Source organism: Theobroma umbraticum, unplaced genomic scaffold, assembly GCF_002168275.2.
Source record: "Theobroma umbraticum cultivar Fairchild unplaced genomic scaffold, ASM216827v3 scaffold_147.0, whole genome shotgun sequence".
In the NCBI taxonomy this organism is placed as follows: domain Eukaryota; kingdom Viridiplantae; phylum Streptophyta; class Magnoliopsida; order Malvales; family Malvaceae; genus Theobroma; species Theobroma umbraticum.
This window is the reverse complement of record NW_018397259.1, coordinates 4,521,500-4,530,425: the sequence shown is the minus strand read 5'-3', so window position 1 is coordinate 4,530,425 and position 8,926 is coordinate 4,521,500.

Genomic DNA, 8,926 nt, shown 5'->3' with positions numbered 1-8,926 from the left:
AACCAACTGAAATTTAAAGGTTGGTAAGATTTATATCTAATTTAACAATATTTAAATCCATAAAAGATTAATTTAAGGTTATCCTTAAATTTACGTTCAAGAGATGTTTTACCAACATTCAGACTTTATTGTATATTTGTATAATTTATGGATGAATGCATATAAAAATTGGATCCATGCATGTGTATGCATAGAAAAACTTCTTTCCTTTCTATATCTAACAACTAGAGTATACTCATTGTTGTGACAGGCAAAGAAGCTGCCCCGTCGTGAAAGCTCTCAATCACTCAGTCATGAGCAGACATTAATGTCAATGATCATACTTCAACAGAAAGTGTTTTCATGCTGAACATATGTTTCTGTATGCCATATTGCTTAAGTATCCTAATATAAATAATTAGGCACAATACAGCAACACTCACTTCTCCTACACTTTCAACAAAAATCTTATGTCTCTTTCCTTGATATATATGATGCATGAATCAAAAATTTCTTTGTTTCTTTCTTGTTAATAAATTAGGCCTCCATCAACGGAAACACCAAATCAAGGTAGTACATTAAGTAGTGGTCACTCAATTGCAAATTTGAACAACTCTCTTGAAGCTTCTAATGACTACCTTCTTCCACAAGAGGTTTATTTTCTATCCTTATCCAAACATTTGCAAATGACAATCTATGTATATATATATGCTATATATATATATGAATTTTTTGAAGTTTTGGAAAAGGTAGAGGAGATAATTATCTAGGATATTAACACTTTCCTTCCTTTCCATTATTCATTTGTATAGACACAACAAGAAAATTGGATGAGTGGATCCTCTTTGGCCTACACAGACTGGATTAATTGGGAGCCCTCTCCTCAGATAGCTACTGAATTGGGGTATTAAAATTTTTACCTTTCTTTTTTTTATAATTTTATAAACTTTTATGAGTGAATTATAATTTGCTTTTATCTACCGCACTGAATAATTTATATCTTTTTCAAGTAATAGCACATTTAACTGCTAATGTATGCCACTCTCTTACTTTCTCTCCATATATATATATATATATATATATATATTATCTTCTAAAGTTTCTCAAAATCATCCGTTCTCATCTATTTTCTAATGAGTTTATAATTACAAATAGAAATTTCAATTACAATCCAAATTACTTATTTTCCATTCTCATTATGATTGTTATGTTATAGCTTTACTGTATATATATTTTTCATTAGATTTTTAAGTTTATGATAATTTAAATTTAAATATAGTAATTTTCTTTTTCTTGTTAAAGGTCACAAAGATTCGGATTCCAAGCATTGTTGAATCAAGTCATAGCATCAAATAACTCTCATTTGTACGGTGACACTCCTTCTCAACCTCAACCAGCAAACATGCCAATCCACCAAGTATGTATATACGGCAGAATATGCATCTTTAGTAATTAGTATTTCTTTTTCTTCGTTTGTTTTTCTTCAAATAAAAATACTAGCATGGTGATCCAAGAAATGTCTACTACCGTCCATATTATATATTCTTAAAACTTTATATTTATGAAATATTTTTAACAGGGAGTTGGGTCTTGCACTAAAGGAGAATCAGTTCCTATTCAATTTGTTGAAATTGTTCCTACTAACCCTGATGAGGTATTTCAATTGTTTCTTTGATTTTATTTCATTCTTTCTGTAATACCAAAACTTTTTACTCAGTATTACTCTTGTATCTAGTTATCTAATGGTTCTTTTGGGTAGTTATTTGCACATCATCTTTATCCTCCACTTGAATAGCATCCAAATTTTTTAATATGTTATATAGAGGAAAGCCACTTGGCAAGATAGCACTCCACCACCCACAAAGCTTCCTTTCATCAATTTGATGATGCTAGGACAAGGCAGTCAAGGTCAAAAAAGTCCTGGCAATCAAGGTCGAAACAGTCTGACCAATCAAGACCCAAACACTCCTGGCAATGAAGGCTTAAAAAGCCTTGAGAGTCAAGGCTTAAGCACTTTTGGCGATCAAGACCCAAAGAGTCCTAACTATCAATGCCCTAACACTCTTGGCAAACGGGGCCGAAACAATAGTGTTCCTTTTCCTTCTGGTTCAAGGTATTATGTTATCTGTAAACTGGTCATTTTATCATAACATTCTTATCTTGAACTTGGTATGCAGAATTCATGCTGATTAATTATCTAATGATGTCCAATGTTATATTTGTATACACATATATATATGTAGGAATATATATGTATTTATGTATTTATGTATGTATCTAAGTATAATAATACACACATGTATAAAAAAATATAAAGACAATACATATTAAACACTTGTATTTGAGATAATTTAAATTTAAATATAGTAATTTTCTTCTCCTGTTAAAGGTCACAAGGATTTGGATTCCAAGCATCTTTGAGTCAAGTTATGACATCAAATTATTCTCATTTGAATGATGACACTCCTCACGAATTTCAACGAGCAAAGTTGTCAATCGGACATGTATGTATGACAAAATATGCATCAAATTATTCAAATAGCATTTCTTTTTCTTCTTTTTCTTACAAGTAAAATACTAGCACGGTGATTCAAAAAATATTTATTATTGATCAAAATTTTTAAAAAAAGTTTTATATTTATTTAAATTTTTTAATAGGGAGTTAGGTCCAACACTGAAGGAGTATCAAGTCCTATTCAATTTGATGGTATTGTTCCTAACAACCCCAACAAGGTATCTAATTTGTTTCTTTGATTTTATTTTGTTCTTTCTGAATACCAAATCTCTTACTCAGAATTACTCTTGTTTTTAGTTTCTATATCTTTTGAAGATTACTATTGATTCTAGTTATCGGACAGTTCTTTTGGCTAGTTATTTGCGCATCATCTTTAACCTCCACTTAAATAGCATCGAAATTGTTTAATATTGTTGTAGAGGAAAATGACTTGGCGAGATAGTACTACACCACCCCCAAAGCTTCCTTTCATCAATTGGATGTTACCAAGGCAAGGCGATCAAGGCAAAAACAGTCTTGGCAATCAAACCCAAAACAGTCTTGGTAATCAAGACCCAAACACTCTTGATAGTCCAAGCCCTAAGAGTCCTGAGAATCAAGGCCCAAACAGTACTGGCAATCAAAGTCCAAAGAGTTTTGAGAATCAAGGCCTAGACATTCCCTTCAATCATGACCCAGAGAGTCCTGAAAATCAAGGCCTAAACACTCTCGGCAATGAAGACCAAAAGAGTACTGGGAATCAATATCGAAACAGTGCTGGCAATGTAGGCCGAAACAATACTGTTCCTAGTACTTCTAGTTCAAGGTATTATGTTATCTATAAACTAGTCATTTTATCATAACATTCTTATCCTGAACTTGGAATCTAAAATTCATGCAGGTTAATTATCTAACGTCTCTGATGTTATATATATAATTATATGTGAATGTGTGTGTATTTGTTTGTCTATATATGTATATACGTACTTATAAATATATATAAATATGTTAACACACAAATGCATACATCTAGATATACAAATATTACATGTCAAAAATACTTAAATTTGAATTAACATAACATGGTTCTAAGTTATATTTAAATACTTTTTCTTTCATGGTATCACTTTAAAAAAGAAAAATTGATGAAGATTCTATTTATAGATCCAAAGCTATCCTGAACTCAGTGTACGATCCATCATATGAAGCTATGGGATTACCGATCGATCCCCATTTAAGATGTTTCCTTTTAAGAAGTGAAAATGGTACGTTTCATTTGCTTAACATTCTATCTTTTGGTCTCATATTTGGTGTTTGCTATTGAAATTGATGCAGTGCATAATATAAATGTGGATTTCATTTTTTCTTGATCTTCATGGCAACAGAAAACAAAGATAGTGATAAGAAGGATGATGGTGCATCGAAGACCATGGCACGCAAAACTTAATTTCTAGCTATTATGGTCACAATTCTCTCAACTTTCAGATATTATCGAATATCTAAAACAAATCTTATATGAAGGTAAAACTTGATTGGAACTATATTGTTTCTTTCGAGCAACTTTGAATTTGTTTAGAACTACATTCGTGAGTTGTTTGTTTAATTTGTTTGAAGTATGGTAAAACTTTGATGTTTATTTTGGTGGTTATTTTGTTTTTTTAATTTATTTATTGGGCTTGCTTATAGCTCATGATAAATGAGTCTTGACAAAAATTTCCATCATTTTAATTTATTAATGCAATTAGCTTATATTAATTTATAACAAAGATGGTAAATGTTGGTGCATATGAGACTTTGATGGAATTCAAGAAATCAATAAAAATTAACTTCAAGACGAGTCCTTTAATAGATGTTATCTTTAAGATTTATTTTCTCCTCATCACTCGATGTGTAAAGGGGAATTATGTAAATAACTTTAGAAATATAATGAAACCAACATTTAACTTTGTCTTGCAATTTACAAGAGTAGACCTCTAAATACACTTAAGGATTTGTAAAGTTGTTAAGCCTTAAAGTCTACTTTTTACAGCAAAGAGATTATAAGGAATTTGGATTCCTTTGATAAATGGTAGGAACTCGAACATTTATGTAAATTTTTAGAACATAACACTTCTTTTGATCTTGGTTTTTTTAGCTCATCTTATTTGTTTTTGGTGTGTCAAAATGGTTGGCAGCAAGTCCTTTATATAAGCTTGCAAATGTCTTTTCTCAAAGACACAACCCTTCATCAAAGCAACTCTTTGTCTTAAAGATAGCTCTGTATTTTACAAAACACAATCTTTGAATAAATGTATTGTTTCAATAATCGCTTTATGAAAGGACAATTATTCATTCCATATGACATAAGCTTTGAGTTACAATATACAAAGATAACTTTTCATATTCAAACTTTTGAGTTACAGTGTATTTCCAATTGTCTAATAACCTTTGGATTTAAAAATGTTTTTCTCGCATGTCGCTTTACTAAAAGATATAACTATTCATATGAAAATCCTATCTACGATCTACTAGTCACACTATGTGATATAATTTTTTATTTTGAAAATATACCAACAATCTCCCACCATTTTCAAAACTTTTAAATACGAACAAGTTTGCTAGTCTGGACCATAAATGTGGTTGGTTCTAATTTAAATTAAGCGGTTGACCAAGTATTGAACCATTAATTCTTCATTTGACTAATTGGGCCATTAAACATAAACAAGCTTCCTTGCTTACTTTGTATTTAGTTTTGCCAACATGTTTTTATGGCCTTGTGTTTTGCATCTATACATGAGTGCTGTTAGAATCAAACCTTTACTTCCTAAAAGTACTCACACTTCCATTCACATAGATAGGCTCTATTGGAAGTACCACGTAATTATAATACTTCAACATATGTGCTATGAGTCTATTAAGAAATTTTGTTCAACCTTATTCTACACATTATAGGAACCAAGCACTATACACCTTAGGATGGAAAATATAAATTAGTACTTATAATCATTCATGTGATAGAATGGTAAATACCTAAGACTTCTAGGTCGGCCACAAACATCAAGGTAAGCTCTCATCATTGGAGATTTAGTTAATAGGCTTGACACTCATCCCTTCTGAAGTTTTTATTACCAAATCTTTTTTTTGGACATTTGGTAAACAAATCTGCTAAATTTTCACAAAACTTCACATAACTTATAGTGACTATACCATTACTAATTCTTTATCTTACAATACTATGTATAAGTCCAATATTTTAAATATTTCGATGGTATGCTTGATTATATGCCTCTTATACCATTGCTTCATTGTCACAATGTATCAAGATTGGTGCCAATAGTTTAGGCTACAACAGAATTTCATAAAGTAAATCTCTCAATCATTCCGCTTCTTGGGTGGCAAATGTTAAAGCTATAACTTTAACTGTCATGGTGGAGTCCGTTTAACAAGATTGTTTCTTAGAACCCCAAGAAATAGCACCTTATAAATTGTAAAAATCCAATCAATCATTATGATCCCTTCTATTTGAGTTTCAACTAGCATCTGTATACCTTTATAAAAATGAAGAAAAACCTAAATAACAAATGTCATAATTCATTGTACTCTTTAAGTACCTTAAAACTCTATAACAACATACTAATGTTCTTTACTTGAATTACTTGTAAGCGACTTAGCATTCTAATCGCAAATGCAATATCCAACTTTTTACAAAGTATTATATACATTAGACATCCAATCACCTATGCATATTCATTTTGTGCTGTTGACTTTTTTTTTGTTAGGGACTAACCTTAAGTTAAAATCATAAGGCCTAAATATTGGTGTACAATTTGACTTACCATACTCTATTACAATCTTTTGAATGTAATGAGATTGAGACAATGTTAGACCATTATTATCTCTCATTGTTCTTATACTAAGAATAATATTTGTTATACCCATATCTTTTATGTCAAAATTCTTTGATAATAACTTATTATGTCTTCCACTTGTTCCAAATTGGTACCAAAGATTAACATGTCATCCACATATGAACAAATGATGGCACCTTCACTATTATGGACTTATTATAGATAAATTTGTCAAATTAATTGATCTTGTGGCCATTATCTAGCACAACCTTATCAAACTTTGATGCTATTAGTTTTAGGTGCTTGTTTTAATTCATACGAAGACTTACAAGCTTACACACATTTCCTTCTTTCTCAGTTGACACCATTGTATCTTGATATACAATCAGGATGTCAAATTAATACATCAAGATATATGTTTATACAAACACCATTGTACCTTTATTACACAATAGAAATGTCATGTCAAAGATATTAAATATTTATTTTGCACTATTATAGCTTTGATGATAAAATAAAAATCCACCATATACCAAGATATTAAATTTACATATTGGCATTATTATACCCCGTGTATAATAAGATTTCCAAATGCCCATTTATTACATAGATCTTGATGGTATTTACATATTGGCATCATTATACCTTAACGTATAATAAGAATGCCATATACTCTTACCTTGTTTGTTCCATCACATGGACCTTCATCGACTCAAAATAGTTTACTTCAAAATCTTTATCCTTCTCATCTTGTTTGTGACTTTATCTTGGTTGCAACAATATTCTTTTATTCGAAAATGATTACCAACATTCTTGAGAGACATGTTCTTTTTCTTATATTTTAGAATTTTCTTAGCATCTTTCCATGACGGGAGAAATATGTCAATTATAAAAAACACAACAATAACCTTATTCATATCAAGATCATATATGAATATAACAAAATCTTTCTTTCTAACCAATATACATTTTCTGTGCATATCAAATACAATATCATGCATATTAAGTAAGGAAAGAAAAGTTATCTTATAACCCGATGAGCAACCATTTTGTCACTTTCCTTGTTACCATTAAATCGGTCCATTTTTTATCGACGAATAAAGTTTTCTCTTTTAAAACAATCTAGTTTGACGATGTTGGTATATCTTTTTTAGGTAAGCCAATGAATTCCAACACCATGAAACACAAGTCTTAAAATTGTTGGTGCATATGAAGTTTAGATGAAATTCAAGAAACAAGCAAAATTGACTTCAATGCGAACCTTTCAATAAATGCTATCTTTAAAACTTATTTCACCCTCATCACTCGATGTGTAAAGGGAAATTATGTGAATAGCCTTAAGAATATAACAAAGCCAACATCTAACTTCGTCTTGCACTTTACGAGAGTATATCGCTAGATACACCTAAGGGTTTGTAAAGTTGTATTTGATACTCTTAAGAGTTTACTTTTTATAGTAAGAAGATTATAAAGAATTTGGTTTCCTTTGATAGATGATGGCAGCTCAACTGTTTATGTTGATTTTAGAACATAACACTTCTCTAGTCTTTATTTTTTTGCTCTTGTCTTATTTATTTATGGTATGTCAAAATGGTTGGTAACGAGTCCTTTATATAAGTATGCAAGTGTCTTTTCTCAAAGATATAACCCTTTCATATAGTCACCTCTTTCTCTTAAAGATACTTTTGTATTTTGCAAAACACAATCTTTGAATAAAAGTATTGTTTCAATAATTACTATATGAAAGGATAACTATTTATTCCATAAGACATATTCTTTGAACAATAATATAAAAAGATAACTTTGCATATCTAAATTTTTGAGTTGTGATGTTTTTCTAGTTATCTCATAACTTTTGAATTTAAAAGTTTTTTTCCAAACATGTCACCTTATCAAAAAACATAATTATTTACATGAAAAAACCATGTACAATCCAATGGTCACACTATATCATATTATGTGACATAACTTTTTATTTTGAAATTACATTAATAGTAAATTCAGAAGAAAAAAAATGATGGCATTATTACGTTGTTGTTGATTTTTTTTTAAAGTGATTTGTCATGAATAGTTTAAAGACATATTTTTTACTTGAACAGAAAGAAAGTTATGAAAATTTCTTAGTAATAAGTAATAATATATATATATATATATTTGAGAAATTATGAGAAGGATCTGAACTACATTTTTGTTAGATAAAATTGTGCTTAAATTTAACAAATTGATATTTATTGGACCACTAAAAATATTAAAAATAAACATCATAATTATTAATCTGTTTCTACCTTTAATTTGCTATCTTGCTACCAACCATTTCAAATTATTGACTTGCTCAAATTGATATTCATGTTTTAGAATGTTTTGTAAAACTTTCCAAAATTAAGAACTGTCTGTTGATTTGCTTGAATATAATAAAAGGAAAGAAAATCTATCCAGTATTTAGTTAGCTATTTAAGGTTATTGTAAAATCATGATTAAGTTTTTACCATAATTAAGCAATCTTACCATATTTATATAGATTAAAAAGAAACAACCCCATCAATCTTTTTTAGATTAAAAGGTGGCAGCTTCTTCTTTCTATGTGAAAAGGTAGATGAGATGAAATGATTTTGCAAAGTATATATAT